The sequence below is a fragment of the Macadamia integrifolia genome, chromosome 7 (genome assembly GCF_013358625.1).
Source record: "Macadamia integrifolia cultivar HAES 741 chromosome 7, SCU_Mint_v3, whole genome shotgun sequence".
NCBI lineage: Eukaryota > Viridiplantae > Streptophyta > Magnoliopsida > Proteales > Proteaceae > Macadamia > Macadamia integrifolia.
Genome location: NC_056563.1, coordinates 16,539,210 through 16,559,973, shown reverse-complemented (window position 1 = coordinate 16,559,973; position 20,764 = coordinate 16,539,210). Strand labels below are relative to the sequence as shown.

Below are 20,764 nucleotides of genomic sequence, written 5' to 3'. Positions count from 1 at the left end.
TTTTTGGGAATCAACACCCTCTCCCTTTTGTATATATCTCTCTGTATTTTTTTTTTTTTCTTAGACTCTTGTGAAAAAAAAAAAAAAAGGTTACACCATATATCATTTTCTCCATATGGGTGTGCCCATTTTAATATGCATTGTTGTGTGCATTACATGGATAAGGTAATTCAAACATAATATGTATTTTATGCGACAGTAATGAATTTTTCATAATTATTTCAATTAGACAGAATGGTAAGAACATTTGTGATAATGTCATTTTCGTAATTATTTGAATTGAAAATGAGGGTAAATACATTTACGTAATTGTTACTTGTAGTGGTAAGAAGTGATTTGTTGAAGTATTTCTATACTTGGAACACTTATTATGGAACAATAGGCAATATAAATGAAGGGTATTTTCGTCATGATGTCTGGGAAACACCACAGGGACAAATCAGGCACATAGCTACAAACTGAGTAGCAAATAAATGCTCGTAATCAGAAAACCTAAATGCGATCATTTGGAAGTTAATGATTGCAATCCAACGGCCTGTGTTAATAGCTGCAAATCTCAACGGCAGACAAGGTTTCTTCATGCTTGCGGGACTCGCGCGGGACTCATCTTCTATTAGAAAGAGGTTTCTGTTCTTCCTCTACTCTCCATGGTTAACCCCTCCCTTGCTCTTTTTCATCTTTCCTATCAGTTTTAATTACTATTCTTAACTGTTAATTTCTTTTTTACCTTATTTTTATACATCTTCTTTCTCTTTGGTATCCTGAAACTCATTCTAAAAGAGTCGAGAGAATCCGATCGAGAACGTTCTTTGGTTCATAGCAGAGAGGTTTCAGGCGAAGAACAAAAAAGGAGAAGATAAGAAGACGAAGAAGATCTTAGAATCTTCAGTCGAAGAAAGCAAGAAAGTAAATATTTGGACTTATTTGGACTTCTTTCTAGGGTTTAGTCTTTTTGTTTTTGTTTCTTCTACAGATTTACGTCGATTTGCAGTATAGATGTTAATGGAGTGAGAAAGAAGCTTCAAAGTCTGATATGGAGTTTCACAGACACAATAAAGGTGACAGATCCATCGCCTCTTCCTCGCTACTCTTTTATTTTAATTTCCCTTTTTATCATATTTCGCTTCTTTAGATTATAGATTGTTTAGATTAGATTCGAAATTATTTAGATTATGGATAAGGAATGATCTCAACCGATTCAAGTCGAAGATTGCAATGACTCAGTCTAATAGGAATGGATTTTTTCTTCATTTCTTGACTTTTATTTCTATCAATTAAAGAGACAAAGATTTTCCAAGAAAGAGAAGAGAAGATCATAGTTTTGATTTTACCTTGTTCTTGGCATCTCGATCCTAAACCGCTTCTGAAACCCTTCGGTCGTGTTTCATTCCTTGAGTCTTTGGAGTGTAATTTGAAAGAATCTTGATTCTTCACTTTTATGGGTGTTTGGTTACTAATGAATGTAATTCTTAAAAAAATCAAGTGATTCTTTTGATAGTGTATTTTACACATAAAATGATTCTTTTGTGAGATCACCTGTTGAGGTGATCTCAAGAAAGAATCACCCAATTCTTACCTTCATATAAAATGACAGAATCACCATATAGAATCTGTGAAAAACATATGACCTCCGACGACCATTCGACAAACTCATCCGCATGCTTTGTCGCGTCTGTGCTTCTCCCTCAACGAAGGTCGCAACTCCTCCTCTCAAAGGTATGCATTCTCTCACCCTCTCTCAAATTTTCTTCCTCTTCTTCTTATCTCTGCATTCTGCTAGATTTTAGCCGATACATGACTATTGGGGTTTTTTTTTTCTTTGAGATTTGTGACCTCTGACGACCATTCGAGCCCCAATATGGGGACCCTACAGAATTTCCCCAGTGGGTATGGGTGTGCCGCCATGGGCACAAGCACAAGCACAGACACAACTATTAATGAGGGAACAACAACAACAACAACAACAACAACAGATGTTGGAGGCACAATTAACATTTAGCCGTAGTTGTAGCTGCTAGAGAGCAACATGAGATGATGAGGAGCTACGCACAGCAGTAGCAGCAGCAGCAACAACGGGAGATTGTCAGGTTCAGTGATGGCTTTGATGGGAATGCCAGGGATGATGAAGGAGATGGTGTTGTGTTTAGTCAGTTGAGTGCCGATTACCTTTGGTTCCATTTGACAATCTCTTTCAGGTCCAACAACCGCAAGAAGAGCATCCGCATCCGCATCAACAACATCCACACCAGCAGTAGAGAGCCTTGGGCGATGAGGTTAAGAGCGTTCATTCGTCTTCTTAATTCTTGTTTTCCTCTCATCACTCATTCTCATCCTGCCATTGCTTTTCCTTTGATCTCGGTACGTTCTCTCTCTCTCACATAAGGTATTAGACGTGCAAAACAACAAAAGCGTGCGAGCTAACACACCCTGAAATAATAGGAGAATGGATCTGCTGCTCGTAAGATCACCTGGTCGTACAAGTCAGCGACCAACACCTGTCCCTGCACTTGAAAGGCCAAGAAGTGGTGGGTTGAAGAGCTGTTTTGTTTGGTCAGAAGATGGTGCTGCATCTTGCCGATGTGTTGAAGAGATGGAATTCAAGTGGGGGATGGGGTTGAGTTATGCTTTAATTTTAGGTTGAACTTTGAATGGAAAAAAGCAAACTTTAAAGGACAAAAAATCAATCAGATCAGTCGACCTCCTTCCTTTACCTCCGCCTCTACAAATTAAGGTAGCGGAGGAGCGATGATGCGGAATTGATGCTGTTGAATTGGGTTGACCCTTTGGCAACCTCAACCAAGATGATCCGGATCCGACTGGATTTTTGGATTCATTAGGATCTTTTGGATTTTATATTGTTTGGGGATTGTTTGCAATATTTTATTTTAGGTAGTTGATAGTCAGTTAGGGAGTTACCAATTTGACTTTTATTATGTTTCTAATTTTATTAGTTAGAATTTAGGAAGTAATTAAAAGTTGTTAATTTAAATTTTTTTTATTTTAATTAGGCAATTTTTACATTTAATTTATTATATAAAGGCATGTGACCCAAGGTATTAGACATATTTTGAGAATGAAATGAATTGAAGGTTTTAGTGTCGGGTATGGTGCAAGACGTGTGACCCTTTTTCCCCCTTTGTGCTATTCTTTTCTTCTCCCCTACAAGTCAAAGTTCATTCAGGGATTTCTTCCTTTTCTCTAGGCCTACCATCAAGTGGTATCAGAGCCCAAAGATCCCATCTCACCTTTGACCCTACTAAAACGCAACTCCCTTCCAACTCCCACAGTAACCTAGAGAACAGAAACCCAAACCCAGCCTACTCCCATGGACCATAGAAACATCGTCCTTTTAAGGGTCATGTGAAAAAAGAAAAAATCCTCGAACTAGCATCAAGGCTTTCAAAAGCTCTTGTCCCTGTGAGAACCCCCCCACCCTCCCTAAACCCCATAGCCTCTACTTTTTCCCTCTCTTCTCAGTCGAATCCTCTCTAGGGTTCCAACAGGAAAAAAAAAAAAAAAAAAAAAAAAACCTATTGAAACCCCAAACCTGCTGAAAACTCTCATCCCCACCCTTGTGATTGTTCGATCGAAACGTTCCCCTGGTCCTAGGGTTTCAACAACAACAACCAATAAAAAAAAAGAAGAGAAAAGGAAGAAGCCGAAGAGAAAGAAGAAGTAGTAGAAGAGGATAGCAACAATCGAGAAAAATAGAACCACAAAAAAAAAAAAAAAAAAACCTATTTCCCTTGCCCTTCCACAGCTAATCGACCTTCCAATGGCCAACTTATATCTCCATTCTCCATTGTAGTCACAACTTCTTCATTGGAGTAGAAGTTGCAGCTTGCGAGGACTTCCCCACCTTCACTAGTTCCTCTCTGGCATTCCAAAGGTCGAAGACATGGCTGTAATGTCTTCCACCTCTCTTTCTTTGTCTCTCCCCAAATTTTCAATATTACCCCTTGATCAATGTCATGAACGAATCAAATTAAACCCTAACTAAACTATGAGATGGTGGTAAGAAAGGGGTCGAACCCACAGAGAACTAAAATACTAAATCTACTAAAATTGAGATGAATGTTGTTTTAAAAATCAATTTTGTAAAATTCAAAATTTAAATCAAAACTAAATAAATTAATTAACAAGAACAAGAATTAATGAGAAGAAGCTATCCTTAGGTCTCAAATCCATTTTGGTATCATTACCAATTTCTGGTTCATACTTCGGTTCACTGAAACTCTAAGTTCCAATGCAACCACAAAAACACAATCTTTGACTATACTAAGCATAACCTATCCTGTCAAGCACTATCGTCTATCGCTTTCATTTAGCGCGCTTAGTTTGATTGGTTAAAGGCTATCATTAGTTTATTGCCAAAAATCACATGAAATACCATTGCTTGAAAAGAATAATTGAATCATAGAAACAAATATCCTAAACTAATTTAACTATTAAAATCATCCACAATGGGAAGAGATTTTTAACATCAAACAGTCAAATATGACTTTCAATCAGAAATTAAATAGCAATAAATCAAAACTTCATCTAAACCTAAAGATAGAAAAGGAACTTAGCCGCTCATGGTGCTAATGAAGGAATGGCAACAATGATGATGATGGTGATGAACCCTTGGCATCATGGCAATCCTCCCTGTGCAATGTTTTCCCTGCAAATGCTGTCCTAGGGAATAAGTATGTGTAGCTAGTTCCAAGAGGGAGAGGGATCCGTGACGCATGGGAGATGGCATTTTTTAGAAGAATGAGGAATCTGATATATAAGGGTGCGTGCTAGCCGATTGGAAGAGAAATTCTAGGGATACTGTGGCATGGGAGACAAAATAGGGAAAAGAGTGAGAAAGAGTGCGTGGATGAGAGGGAGAGATCGACTAGATTAGGGAATAGGATAGAGAGGGAGCTAACTGTGGGAAAGAAGGACATTAGGAGAGAGAGAGCTAGCTTAGGACAAAGGGAAGAGAGAGAAACGTGAGAGAGAGGGAGAACTATAGGGTTTTTTTCTCTCTCCCTAATTTCATTTTTCTTTATTATTTTTTGTTTCTCTTGAAAATTCCAATCCTACCCTCGATCCTTGCCTTTGCTTCTAAACTGTACCATCTCCATCCATGTAGCATCAAACTTGTGCACATCTCTTGAAAACCCTGCAAACATACAATTAGGGGTGTCAACCGGTCGGGCCGGTTCGGTTTCGATCGGGCTTAATGGGGCTTGAAGAATTTCAAAGGCTACACCGTGTCCGCCCATTTAACTAATCGGGCTTAGTTATTGAGGGCATGGTACACTTTATATTCGGTCGGTCGGTCTCGGGCTATAATCGGGCTACCTTAATCGGGCTTTAGTCGGGCCTTAACCGGGCTACGGACATATTTAATGTTAAATGGGCTTTAACCGGTTTTTAAACGGGCCCTCTTTAAAATGTGCTATTATATTCCGGCCCACTCATGCAAGCCCAAAAAAATGACAATAAATCAATAAATGATACCAAATATAACCATTATTTAAGATGTGAACATGTCTTTACTTTTTAGTTTTTATTCTTTAATTTGGGGGGTAAAATAGGTATTTTATAATCATTAAAGGGTCGGGCCAAGTCGGTGCACAATAGGGCGGTCTCGATCGGGCATTATTCGGTTGGTCTCGGTCGGGCGCCCGACGGTCCAAGTAGCAAAACCGAGACTGACCATTTATAAACGGGCCGGGCTCAAGCCCGACACGTTTAATAAATAGTCCGGGCCGGGCCGGTCTATAAACGGTCGGTCCCGGTCGGTTTAGTCGGGTCCGGCCACTAATTGACACCCCTACATACACTATCACATTATATAGTCAAATTAATCATGAAAATCAAATTAACAATTAACAATTAAATATTAATTTCATGAATAATTACAACCCGATCACCCCTCTTAGGTGTTGGTTACTTTTATTTTTTTTTCAGAATTACCCCCTCCTATCTTCTTATTCTCTTTGCCCATATCTTATTTTAACTTTCCAAGTATACCCTTGCTCACACGTGATACCTTTTTTTTGTAAAACTAAAGTTCACTTCAATTACAATTTTTCCATCCTTTAAATAAAAAAAAAAACAAAATTTTTTTTTTGACCCTCCATATTTATAGCTCTTGCCACCCACTTGCTTATTGGAATTGGTATCTTATTTTTGTGAGGCCCATAGCAATTCCAGCACAAGATTGGTCATGGATTCCTTTGTATTCAAATTTTGAGTGCGATTGTCCAATGGAAAGTCTGCTAAACTGTTAATTGATGAGTGACTAAATGACAATTTTGTCTTTAGATCTGTGGTGGATATGTTGTCAAAGACCAGTCAGATTATTTTTTAGTCGGAGGATAATGTATTTGTTGAATTTTCTGTTCCTCCTTATTATGATGGTGCTTTTTGTGAAGTGCTTGACTCTCCTCAGTGCATCGTCAATTAGATCGAGGTTGGTTGGAACAACGGGACAATATTCTTGATCGTGACAACAATGTGTGCACCCTCCAGGCTTACCACATGCGTAAAAAAATTGATCTTCATATATTGGTTGAGTCAAAGAAAGTGATACCCCCAGAATAACCAAAAAACAAACCAAATGCATCAACACAAATGGAAAACCATCCTATTGTGGAACAAGTGATGGCAACAAAAAGTGCGAAAATTGTGGATCAAGCAATGAAGGACATCATTGCAGTGCCACTTTTTCACCATTATGAATTTGTTCTTCCCCATGATTTTTCGGACTTGAATGCACCTCCAAAGCTTCACATCATGGATTTTGTTCGCAATGTCGATGACGAGCAATTCACCTTCCGTTCATGATTTTTTATTGTTATCATTCTTTAAAACTCATGGACGAGTTTTTCTCAATATCGGGGGAGTTGATGCAGAATTGATGTTGCTGAACCGGGTTGACCCTTCGGGCAACCTCAACCGAGATGATCCGAATCCAATTAGATTCATTAGGATCTTTAGGAATTTTTTTTTGGGGGGATTATTTGCAATCTTTTATTTTGGGTAGTTGATAGTCAGTTAAGGAGTTATCAATTTGAGTTTTATTCTATTTCTAATTTTATTAGTTAGAATTTAGGAAGTAATTAGAAGTTGTTAATTTAATTTTTTTTAAGAGGAAATTACACTCCCATTCCCTGAACTTTGGCTTAATACCAAGTTCCCCCCACGTACTTTCATATATAGCAACAACCTCCCCTCTAGTTTGAATATTCTATCAAACGTACCCTTTCTGTTAGATATCTCTATTAAGTGATGACATCATCAATGAAGTAGCTAATTTTATGCCCAAATTACCCTTCCATATGAATGAAGGGCAAATCCCTAAAACCACTAAACGAAAGGAACCACAAATTGGATTTCTATCGTCGCTCGCCGCTCTCCACATTGGTATTGATCTTCATTACCGCTCGCCAGGCATCGCTCTTCACACTGGTACTGATCTTCATCGTCGCTCACCGCTCGTCACTCTCAACAGTTGATTGCGACTTGGATTTGTTACTTTGTGACCATGCCGATGGTGGATTCTTCAATCTCTCTCTCCCCCCTCCCCCCAAACCGAGAAGAGCTTCAGGTTTCAACAATCAAATTCCATAGAGCTTAATTTTGAGGAACAACTACCATTTCCCATTTTATCTTCTCTGCTTTTGTGGGTCTCCATCATTCCCTTGTGGGTTTTCCTGATTTTGGATTTTCTGGGTAGAGACAAGAGAGAGAGGGTTGTGTTAAGTTTCTGGTATCAGTTGATAGGGGAGTATTTATCTTTTGTAAAGTTCTTGTTTGTGTTTGTTCTCAGAGAAAGAGACTCTTATCACGGAGCTTTTGGTTTAACCCTTTGTGGGATTTGTTTCTCGCATTGGTTAATTTTTTGGGTTCTACATATTTGGATTTATTATTTTAGATGTCCCATCTTTCTTTTAGGTTTAGGATTAATATGAGTTTGTGGCAATTTTAGATATGTAATATTTCTTAAGGGCTACTTAGTTGCAGGCGGCTGCAATTGAGACATGCTATCGACATGCTGTATTTAGACAGAATGAGAGTGACCGGTGGCTTAGGCTCCCTGCCTTCACCTCGGCCATTTTTTTATGGAGGGCCTATAGAGAAAGGGAAAAAAATCCCTGAGTGAACTTAAAGTTGTAGGGGAGAAGAGAAGAATAGCACAAGTAAGGGGGTAAGGGGTCACACGTCTTGCACCATACCCGGCACTAAAACCTTCAATTCATTCTCAAAATCTGTCTAATAACTTGGGTTACATGCCTTTATATAATAAAGTGAATTTAAAACTTGCCTAATTAAAAAAAGAGGAAATTACACTCCCCTCCCCTGAACTTTGGCTTAATACCAGGTCCCCCCACGTACTTTCATATATAGCAACAACCTCTCATTTAGTTTGAAGATTCTATCAAACGACCCTAAAGTGACTGACGTTGTTAAACTAGCCTGTAAAAAGACCAGTTTACCCTTCTAGGTAATATACCTATATTCTCTTCTTCTCTCTTTTCTTCATCATTTTCACCATTTCTTTGAAACACTAGACTATTTGGAAGATAATTCGCCAACCTTCCTCTCACCCAGCTTCATCTCCTTCAATTTTTTTCATTAAAACCCCATGTTCTTGGAACTAGAAGCAGCTCCAATAGCCAAAGACATCAACAATTCATGAATAGTTCTAACAAAAACCAGTAAAACCCATTTTCTCATATATTTTTCTTTTCTTCTTCTGTCTTGTTCGTATCCTTCAATTCCTCTCTCGGGTATGGGCTATGCCTCAAAACTTGTCGATTACTACGAAATTTCCCTCCAAACCCATGAAAGGCACACACCTATTTGCTATGTTACTAAACTTGGGCTGGCCAGTCTACATTTCTTGAATCTGCAAGGAATGTTCAGAGCCTGAAAGTAGTATATTTCAGCCAAGGAAATCCTGACAAATCTACTACACCTTTCCATCAAAGAGTGATCAAGTATTTGCAGAGATCAAAGAGTGAAAACTAAGAACTATGCCAAGCCCTCTACCTACTCGGCTTGGAAACCGATCCTATGGAGATTGAATCCATAATTCGCTCTTACATAAGGTTTGGCAACACTGACCTCGCCTTCGAAGACTTCGAAGCCTTACACAAGTCTCTCGACGACACCTTCTATGGCCACAAAGATGGCAACAACAACAGCAAAGACGAGACTACGTGAGGCTGTGGTGGTGAGATTGCAGAAACGTCAGTGCAGGAGGAGGCGGATTTGACGGAGGCTTTCAAGGTGTTTGATGAGGATGGTGATGGCTTTATTTCGGCAAAGGACTTGCAGGTTGTATTGAGGAAGCTTGGGATGCCTGAAGGTAGAGATATTGGTCGAGTTGAATGTATAATCCTTTCCCTTAATCATTACCAAGCCGGTCTTGTTGATTTCCATGAATTCAAGGATATGATGCATAGTGTCATGATTCGTACCTTTTGAATTTCAATTGAAATGAATTAATAATATATATATATATATATATCTCAATCAGATCGAGCTTTTGGCTGAAACCAGCATCTGCAGGGTTTTCCAGGCCACTTCCAATCTTATCCAGACTAATCTGGGTTTAATGAACCAAACCTCTAAATCTCAGTGAATAGGGTTCAAGAGTCATTTTAATTCCTCCCTTAACATCAACTGAATACAGGGGACTGAGTATAATTTGGTATTACACATGGGTTGTCTCTCTAAAATGGCATTTTCGAGGGGGTGGCACTATAGATTACCCTATTATTATTAAGGTAGAGGTTAGGTATGTCGCCCGCTTTTCTAAAACTAGCTGTTCGACCAATGAAAAAGTTGTGGTGGGAGGGGAATATAGGACTTTTGCAAGGAGAGGAGGGGAGAGATAGACTATGATCTAGGTATAGGCAGCATATCCAACCGTTGCCCTATCATTATATAGTAAAAAAATAAATTCTGATTAACATTTGTTCTATAACTCCCATTGTCATTTTAAAAACATATTAGGATGACCTTCCTCGAAGAAGAAAACTGCGGATGGCTTGTGTTGTGGAAATTTATCTTCTAAATGGCTATGGACCAAAAGATGGTAGAAATGTAAAGAAACGAAGAAGCTAGGGGGACGGTTTTGCAGTAGAGTGATTTTGGTTGTATGTTCCCCTGCTCACAGGTTTTTTAGAGGTCTAGTCTTTTTCGCTTTCCCATAAACCTTTTTCGGCCCCTCTAAAGTAAAGGTCTCTATTGAACGTCCAATTCACGCAATCATCACGTTTGGCAGGTAAGACTTAGGGTTTTTTTTTTTTCTCCCGTCCTGACTCGAGAAGAGAAGGGGTCATCTCCGTCTGGTGTCTGGAGTGGACTTGTTGTGTACTACCTCTGATATCCCATGATGGCATGCATTTTTCCTTTTAGAATCATCTGTAGACAGTAACAAATCTACAAATCTGTTTATCATTTCTGTTTTACAGGTTCAGTGGAGCCAATATTCAAATCAAAGACAAACAGAAGGAAATAAAAGAATGAAACCTACAAACGACCAAGAAGAGGGAAAAAAAAGAGTATGAAAAGAGGAGGAAGTAACACCGTTTTTTGAGTACTAATACTTCCCTTCCACTCTTAAATCTCTCTATTTGATTGACCCACCTGAAGAATGAATAGTATTTCGAGAAAGATAAGACGCATTAACAAAAGAGAAACAAAGGCCATGGCGTCGATCTCCATCTCTGGTTATTATTTTTCTATTAAAAAATTTTCTCTCTTCCCTCTACCTTCTACTTGACGTCACCGGCCGCTTTACTCTACTTTTCTTCCCCCCTCTTCTCATATATATTGAACCGCTTGCATGTCTTTAGCAAGTATATAACTCTAGTACGAAGTACATATTTGATTACAGCAGAAACGCAGGTGTAAATTGAACATCATATCTGTCTCTTTCTTTTACCCAATTACTTTATCTGATGACATACATGGTTCTGTGCATTAGCAGGGAAGATCAAAAGTCAAAACCAGAGAAGAGAGAGAGAGAGAGAGAGAGAGTCCCCCCTCGTCCCCCTTTTGTTTTGGATTTCCCCATCCCAAAAGGAAGAAACCATGGTGTGACTTTCTTTACCCAGGAAATAGGTTACCCTTCTCATGAAAAGCTGCAGGGACGACAGGACACGAGTTATGAGGAATAAAAGGGTCCGATTGAAGTGTGGGGATGAAATTGATTTGTGATGGTACTCTTTAGACTTTACCTTTACCTTGCAGACGTACGGCGTTGTGAAGAGTTCAACATTGATACAGAGTCCAAGAGACCCTGACCCAGACCCACCGTGGTCATCATCATCATCATCAGACTCATTTGGGCCACACACAGTCTCGCTCTTGAATTGTACCACTATCAGAAAATATGGATTCAATACCCAATAACTAAATCCTTGATTGTGATCGAAACTTAACATATGAAATTAGAGCATATTGCAAAATCCGGAATCACAACTTAGGGGGTGTTTGGTTCGGTAAATCAAATGGTGTATGTATCAGATATGAATGTCAATCTTTTGATAGACATTTTTCTGAATTATGTTTCTTTCTGAAAAATCGTTTGGTTGCCTTGAGGTAGGGGTGTCAATCGGTCAGTCCGGCTCAGTTTCGATCAGGGTTGAGTCGGTTTTGATGTGGGAAAGCTGAAACCGAAACCGAACCAATAAGGAAATTTTGGTTTTGGTTTGGTTTCGATTTCGGTACGATTTGGTTTTGGTTTGTCTTTGGTTTCTTAAATCGATTTGTAACCGGGTTGGTTTTGGTTTTTGGTCCAGTTTGAATTCGACTTTCCATACAAATATATACAAAACTATGCAAATTTTGATTTTTTTACTGAATTTTGGAGTGTTTCGGTTTCTTACCGGTTTGGTTTCAATTTCAGTTTGGGTTTTGAGCCGGTTTCAGTTTGGTTTCAAGTTCATCCGGTTCTGGTGCGGTTCGGTTTGATTTTGGGGTTGCAATACTCCAAACCGAACCGAACCAATAAGGCTTCGGTTCGGTTCAGTCCGACCGGTTTTACCGATTCGATTTAAGAATTGACACCCCTACCTTGAGGCTAGTACATGTTTCTCGCGGGTTGAGATATTGACTTCCCTAGAGAACTTCTTTTCGCTTTCTCTTTTTATATTAGGTGGTAAAAAGGTTGCTCAAAACTGAATTTAAGTGTTGAGGTAAACTCAAATTTGAAACACATCCTTTGTAATATGGTCATTCATGGGAACTAGGGTGCTCACTTATGAGGGTCATCCTAGTGAAACCAAACAACTCCAAAAATTAAGAATTATCATTCTAAAGAATGTCATCCCAAAGATTTACCGAACCAAACACCCCCTTAGGTAATCCATTGTGGCCAAAAGGTCGTAGCACTTAAGCGTTGTTGCCTTTTGGACGCTACAGTAAACCCAACCGTACACATCTAGTTTTAATGAATTTTAGACATTCATTCCTTTCACTGATAACCAGTTGCTTCGGTAGGTAAACATCTTCGCCTTGGATGGTTGAGTCATAGAGAAGGAAACCATCACAGGCCAATTGTCGATGTTCCTCCCTGGACTCTCTTCAACGATTCTTCCACCGTCGGAGGCAAAGACTCACAACTGAAGCCAGCCTCAATTGAGAAAGGCTTCCCCCCTTTCCGTTTTTAGGTAGAGAGCTCTATTATCGTCTCCCCCTTTAACCCTAATGTCCAAGTCTCTGTCCCCTCTGGATTCCCCATCCATGTGGCTCACAAGTCACCAAAGTCTTCGTATAAAAGAAGAAGAAGAAAAAGATTGAAGAGAGGTGTTTGCATCAGAGGCCTGGGCTGGTGCTTGCTGCGATGGTGATGATAGAAGAAGAAGAAGAAGAATGAGGGGTGGTGTTTGCAACAGTGGCTAGGGGGGGTCGAGGGCTTGGGTTGGTACTTGGTATGACAGTGAAGATAGAAGATCGAAGAAGAAGAAGAAGAGACACCTCATGTTCGGCAAACACAATGGAAGTAACCGGCTAGACTAATGGGAAGCATTAGATCAATGGATGATTCAAATTCACTATAATAAAAGCAACGGTTCAAATTTAATGTAGCATTTATATCTTTTGAACACTTAAGCGCTGCTATCACACACCCATCTATTGTGTGAGGTTAAAAAGTTTGGTTATTAGATTTGAAGACCTCCTTACTATTGTTGTACCCTAGCAAAACAACAAAAAAATCTTAGGTCCCTTAAGAAAGGGCAGGGTTTCTACATGGCGCTTGCATGTAATGGGATCTCCCATGTGAAAACAATGGGTGTAAAATTACGATTCGTATTCAAAGGTTCCACATGGTCAGCAGAGAGAGAGAGAGAGAGAGAGAGAGAGAGAGAGAGAGGAGTGAAAATAACCACAACAAGAAGAAAATCTGCATTACTATGCCCTTCCACAACAAGAAAATCCAAAATGTGTTTTGACTAAGTTGCCCTATTGGGTGCTTTGTAGAGATTGTTTGAAACATAGATTAGGGTTCCTTGATCACTACTTTCCTATCTATAGCTTTATAGGCAATAATTTTAAGGGCGGAAACTAAGGGCCCATTTGATTTTGTTTCAAGAACATGTTTTTCCATTTTACTGTGTTCAAAAACAGAAAAACACTCCAAAAACTGTTTGATTTTTCTGTTTCGTTTCACTTGTTTTTGGAAACAGAAATAGAAATTTATGCCTATTTCTGTGTCTAGAAACATGAATGGAGAAATAAGGCACCGTTTGATAACATTTCTACTGTTTCTGTGTCTAGAAACAGCAAAAATGGCTTTTCAGGTTTCTGGAAACAAAAAAGGATTATTTGGTGTTTGATAAACTTATTTCTTGAAATGTTTTTTGTAGACATAATGCCACTAAAAAACCCAATAGTATCATCGAATGTCCAAAAGGGAGAGAGGGTTCGGTTGCCTCTTTTTAGGTTTAAATAGTATGTATTGTAAAGAAGAAGGAAGAGAAAGAATTAACAAAATAGTGGCGGCTCTAGAATCCCTTATTAGGCACGCCTAAAGAAAGGACTAGGCCCCACAACACCCATGGGGGACAGGCCCCCATCAACAAATGGAATCAAACATAAAGATAGAGTTCCAAGGGAGGGACTTCTTCATTCTATAATAAACTTCATGATCCCGATCACCTCTTATAAGACCTAGAAAATTTGTAGGGAAATTCGAGGGATATAAGATCAATTCAGCCATACCAATATTGGTAGATCTATAAGATTTGTCGATTGATTTGCTTCCCTCCACATATGAATAAACTCCTTCCTAGCTAGAATATGCACTAAGACAAGAATCTTACTCTTCAAAATATGGACATTCCATGGACCAACTATTTTCCCATTACAATAAGCCTGGAGTTAGACCGAAGAGAGACATGAAGTAGTTCCTTATCGATACACAAAGAAACCCCCTATATATAGCATAGAGCTCCATAGTAAGGACTGACAAATAAACACTTCCTCCAATGACAACGAGAATGATCCTTCTTTAGAGTCACGAACTAGACCACCATAATATGCTCTTTATTATTCAGAGCACCATCACAATGAAGAGCCACCATTGAAGTGGGCGGATTAGACCACGAGCATGTTTTTGGGACTTTGTTCTTCCACTTAGCATTCAAACCCAAATTTACAGCCATCTTCTAATTTCTAGCAGTAGGAGGGGCCAACAAGGATATAAAAGAACATTTTGAGACTACATCATCCTTTATTATTGCGACCAATTGAGGTCTAGTCCTAACTTTATTTTGGAACATTCTCATGTTCCTCTCCCACCAAACATAGTGAATAGTGGCACAAAAACCAAGTTTTACTATCATCGCCATGTGCTCATTAGTACCGAAAGCCTTCGTAGCCCGAATAGCAATGTCCACAATTGACTACCAATATGACCACATAGTTGAAGACTATCCCCTAAAGTGTCAGAAGTAAATTGGCATTCAAAAAATATATGTTTCCTACTCTCAATTTCAGTCCAACAGAAAATGCAATGAGGTTGAACCTGAATGCCTCTTCTAATAAGATGATCTCTTGTGGGTAGAGCATCAACCAAACATTTTCAAGATGTAAATGAATGCCTTGGAATGTTACTATCGAACTAAATAAAATTTGACCATTCTACCTTAAAAGCATTAGTTCTTACTACTTCTCAAGCTGATTTAGTGGTGAAAACGCCTTTAGGATCTTCCTTCCACACTATTAAATATGTAACCTTTGGATATTTGGTAGCTCATCCCAAACAATAATCAAATCAAAAGAGCGAGGTGGTCTTAGAAGCCAGTCCCCATCGTGAATTATGTCTTTTACCAGTGCCAATTTGGTCGAAATAGCACTATACTGGATTTGATCTCCAAATCTATTAAGTAACACCCCCATAGGATGCCACCTATCAAGCCATAGATATGTAGACTCCCCATCCCCCAGAATATGATGAATAAAAGGAGCAACTTTATCTCTATATTTTAAAACCTTCCTTGAAACCCAAGAACAAGTTGAAGGAATCCAAATGGAATCATTCTTCAAATATCTTTTTATGACCCAATTAACCCATAAAATTTCCTTTTTTCAAGCGATCCACCATATTTGTTTCATTATTCCAACCGTATTCATATCCTTTATACGTTTGACACCCGACGCACCTTCATTTCTTGGGCATTTTTGGGTTTACAAATTGCATCCCAAGAAATGAAATACATCTTTCTCTCAAGGGAACGTCCTGACCATAAGAAATTTGAGAACTTAGATTCCAATTTGGAAATAGTAGTATCTGGGAGAAAAAAAAATTCTTGCCCAATATAGATAACATCCTTGGAGCACTGAAGTAATCAATTGCAAACCTTGCTTTCCGCCCCTCCAATTTTCGTAGCACTAGGTCCAGAATAGGAGAGTAGTTCACTATTGATAACTTTCCAGCGATGATAGGAACACCAATGTATAACGGGGCAGCAATGTTAATCTTTTTTCTCCCTACTTTTCTCAAGAAATGTGATCAAATGAATTTAGTTCTTCATTTTGCCTAACTTTTCTTTTTCCATAATTCATGGGGAAGCAACCAAATGTGGCCTAAGGATCATATGATATCATGATGAAAGATACAAGATATAAATTGAACTATTTTGGATTTTTTTCCACTATTATTATAAGAATCTATCTATTTTGACAATATTGAGATAACAATACTTCTTTCCAAAAGATAAAATTTGTATTAATTTTTTTTTAATCAAAAATTTTAATAATGCTAAAATATAATAGGGTTTTCCTACATGTCAATATAAATAATGAAATGTTTCACTATATTTTTACACCCTCATGAATTATTTTTGGTGAGTTGAAAGGAGAGGTAAAATGTGTAAATTCACCCCTAATGAATCTTGTAGGGAGAGCTTTGGCACCCCCTCTCATTCTCATTGAGTACTTGACCATGAGTGAAATCATCCCATATCCACACCCACAAAATATAATAATAATAATAATAATAATAATAATAATAATAATAATAATAATAACAATAATAATAATAACAATAATAATAATAATAATAATAATAATAATAATAATAATAATAATAATAATAATAATAACAATAATAATAATAATAATAATAATAATAATAATAATAATAATAATAAATAATAGAATAATAATAATAATAATAATAATAATAATAATAATAATAATAATAATAATAATAATAATAATAATAATAATAATAATAATAATAATAATAATAATAATAATAATAATAATAATAATATAATAATAATAATAATAATAATAATAATAATAATAATAATAATAATAATAATAATAATAATAATAATAATAATAATAATAATTCATAATAATAATAATAATAATAATAATAATAATAATAATAATAATAATAATAATAATAATAATAATAATAATAATAATAATAATAATAATAATAATAATAATAATAATAATAATAATAATAATAATAATAATAATAATAAATCATACCAAGTCCAACATAGTTATATTTCTTCTATACTTGATATGTTTCCTAATTGATTCTCAACCTTCTTAGAATTCTTTGAATTATTCAATGGTCCTTGATTATGCATTGTATTTGTACCCTTCTTGATTATAAATAAGACTCACTCATTTGTAAAAACCTTCTCTATCCTATTTGTTTTTTTAAAGGCGAAAAAGTTATCTAAAAGGTAGAGTGGTCCCTATGCCCAGATACAGTGAGAGGTGAAATGATTTTCGTGCTTCTTATGAAATGCCAAAATTTCCATGTTGATGCTTCTACTAGTGCTCTCATTGGCCTCTGTGGTGATATAGGGACCCTACTACCTTTTAGGAAACCTTCTTCTCCCTTTCTTGAATTACTAAAAGATTGTTTTAAATTTTCACAATACATTTATAAATGTATGAGAAGGACTATGTACAACTGTTTGATGTATGATTTTTTTTTTTTTTTTTTCTAATGATGGGTATCCAGGCCTTCGGCCTAACTAGTCCCACGGGCACATACTAACCCCACAACTGCATGGACCGGATCATACCAGTGTTGAATGAGAACTATTCAACTTTCACTGAAAGCAGTGAAGAACACTAAACACCCCCGTGTGAGTGGCCAAAGGTGTGCCTAGTGGGAGTCAAACTTAAGACATCCGAGTTTACGACTCGTACCAAGTTCGTTGCTCACCAACTGCACTACCCCCTTGGGTTAAAGTTTGGTGTATGGTTATTGATTTTAGTGCTTTTATATTTTTCTATTAAGACACCATAGGCTTTACTTAAATCAAATATTGGGATTTTATTTCTTATTTTTATTTTTTTGGAAAGTAAATGGGAATTCATATTAATAAAATTAGATTACGAATTTTTTCTCCTTCAAAAGAGACATGGTCATCACATATGCCTTCCTTGATATTGAGGGCAAATAAGACATGTAAATCACATATGTCTTCCTTGATATATGGGGAAAAATGGTTTTCCTAATCATTTTAGTATGAGGTGCTTTTTTTTTTTTTTCCTACCATGTGTTCAGTAATCAATAAGCTAATTACAAATAGTAAAAAAGAAGGCTGAAAGGCAGTGTGTTTTTTGTACCTAGACACAAGGAAGGGTGAAATGGCTGCCTTAACCTCTCACGAAAAATAGAAATCCCACCATTATCAATGCTTCTACATGTACTTCCATTGGCCTCCACACTAGGGCAAGAGCCACGCTACCTTTTAGGGAACCCTCTTACTAACAATTATATATTGATTATCAATGGATTCAGGGACGAGAGAGAGAGAGAGGGAGGGTTTTTTTTTTTTCCCTTGGGTTAACACAATCCCATATGTTTCTCACCTTCAGCTGAATCCTGCATCTTCGTTGCTCCCCTCCCTTGGATCGAGAGACCACCACGGGTCACTTATCCAGCCAACACCACTAGATTGGTAACACACCCCTGAGCTGTAGAGGAGTCAAGTCTGCCAATAGTGTAGGGATAAGAAACACTCTCTCGTCCTGACATTTTCCCTTTCCTGTCTGACCTTGTGGGCCTTAATGGTGTAAATTTTGGACTTGAACCCAAGGGGGTAGCGCAGTTGGTGAGCAACGAACTTGGTACGAGCCGTAAATTCGGACGTCCTAAGTTCGATTCTCACTAGGCACACCTTGGGCCACTCACACGGGGGTGTTTAGTGCTCTTCACTACTTTTAGTGAAAGTTGAATGATTTTCATTCAACCCTGATATGATCTGGTCCATGCGGTTGTGAGGTCAGTATAGGCCCGTGGGACTAGTCAGGCTGAAGGCCTGAATACCCACCGATAGCCAAAAAAATAAAATAATTGGACTTGAGTTGAGAACTTTCTTGGAACTTATCTCAAAAACCTTGGAACTGACCCGTCCCATTACCAAATGTGATGGTTCTAGGAGTTGATTTTGATACTTATTATTAAATGGGACATGATGGTGTTAGGAGAGATTTCCCGAAGGGTCTAGACCTGAGAGACCATTAAGGATCCAGGTAGTTCATAGTTGCTAAGACCAATTTAAGATGTTGTTGGTTTTCAATTAGTTTAAATCAAAAGAAGTTTAAAAAAATGCCTCAATATATTTCACTTATTTTGTCTCCCACGAGTGTTGAACCCAAGACCTTCCCGATATTACTTTTAGCAAACATGAGTGGGAGAGCTTACTCTCAGCCTCTTTGATTGGTAGGCGGGCGGGCTAAGCCCCCTACTTAAGATTAAAAAAAAAGGGTAATTGGATTATGTCGTGACGCTTTGGTTAGGCCGACTACTCTACTATAGTATAGGCTACTTCTAGCTTCTATAGTGGCCCTTCCACTTTTTGTGTAGAAAAAGTTTGTATTGGTACTGAATGAACATATCAAACAAAGGCGAGCAGTATAAGCCCTTCTCCGGCCTAGGAAAAGCAGCGAACTCTAGAAGCTAGGGCTTTGTTCACCTTTGGACACGAACACTATTCCATTGAGAACTCTAGTCTCACATTGGAAATATAAGGGAATAAAGTGAGGTTATATGCTGAAATGGAAACTATATAAGTAGAGTTCCATGAGAGGAAGGCTCATTATGCTCTATTATCTTCAGGGTGTTCGGGGTTTATTTTCATCATGCACATGCACTGAGTTGGATCGTGGTGAGCTGTCAATTATCTGAAACCCTAGAACACCTTTGACATCGTCGGAGTATGATCAGAAGCAAGGGGGAATTGCCTTCTCAAAAATAGCAGAAAAGAAGATCAAAGAGGTTGGACGTGCCATCGTCCTCATTATTTAGGTACTTCTTCTATCAATTAGTATTTTTGGTTGAGGATTTTAACTTCAAGTGTTTTTTTTTTTTTTTTTTGGGGGTGGGGGGGGAGAGTGTGGTTCATGTTCTCGTACGAAAACCATTCTCATACGGGCTGATCCACCACAGAGTTGATTGTTGGGTGATCAAATCTGTACGGATCAGCCCCGTACGAGAATGGTTCTTGCACAAGGACTTGATCCGCTCTATTTTTTCAAGGGAGGGTGGAAATCCTGACGAGGAACAATGATTTATTTTGGTAACTGTACATTTGATTTTGATTTCATTTCGATCAAGAGTCATTAATATTTTTCTTGGCTTTATGACTAATTAATGGAAGCTCTCTCTTGTTATTGTTTTGCTTCTCAATCGACTGCCCTATTTATTTTATTCATCATTGCATCCAATTTCCTTTTCCTTTAATTGTTCTTCTTTTATATTCTAGCTAGTAAATTGTATCCATGCTGGAGTTAAGGTTTCTCTTTATTTTCAATATTGAACCCATTATACTAGAATTCACATTAGCAAGTTGAGGCTATTGTTCCTTATATATATATATATATATATATATATTTAGAAGCAGGAATAAGTTTTTTTTTTTTTTTTAATGGAAAGAAAATGTATTAGAAAACTAATTGAGATTATAGAAATCTGAACTTACACCTATTATCACCCCTGTAGACTACTACCTGATCTATTAGCCAATACATAAGTTGGCTAAATTGAATCTTGTCTTGTTTGATATACATAAATAGACTCCAAAGATCAAAATATGATACTATATGAAATAAAAAGATGGAATAAATGTTACAACCATTTATGATAGTTATCTTTTCTTAACCAAAGCGTCAGCTGAACAGAATCAATCCTGTTCCCGTAGTCCCTATTCAATGGCCTGCCCTTCTGCTTCTTCTTCAGAGTCTACATACCCATAATCTAGATAAAAAAACATAACTCCCGTTT

General features: G+C 37.6%; 1 long non-coding RNA gene across 1 annotated transcript; it reads left to right on the top strand.

The window, feature by feature from the left end:
• Positions 1–513: 513 nt before the first annotated feature.
• On the top strand, positions 514–10,887 carry LOC122083349. Its single transcript, XR_006141628.1, has 3 exons — positions 514–623; positions 781–1,058; positions 10,464–10,887. It is a non-coding gene; the product is annotated as an uncharacterized LOC122083349 (long non-coding RNA).
• The last annotated feature ends 9,877 nt before the right edge of the window (positions 10,888–20,764 follow it).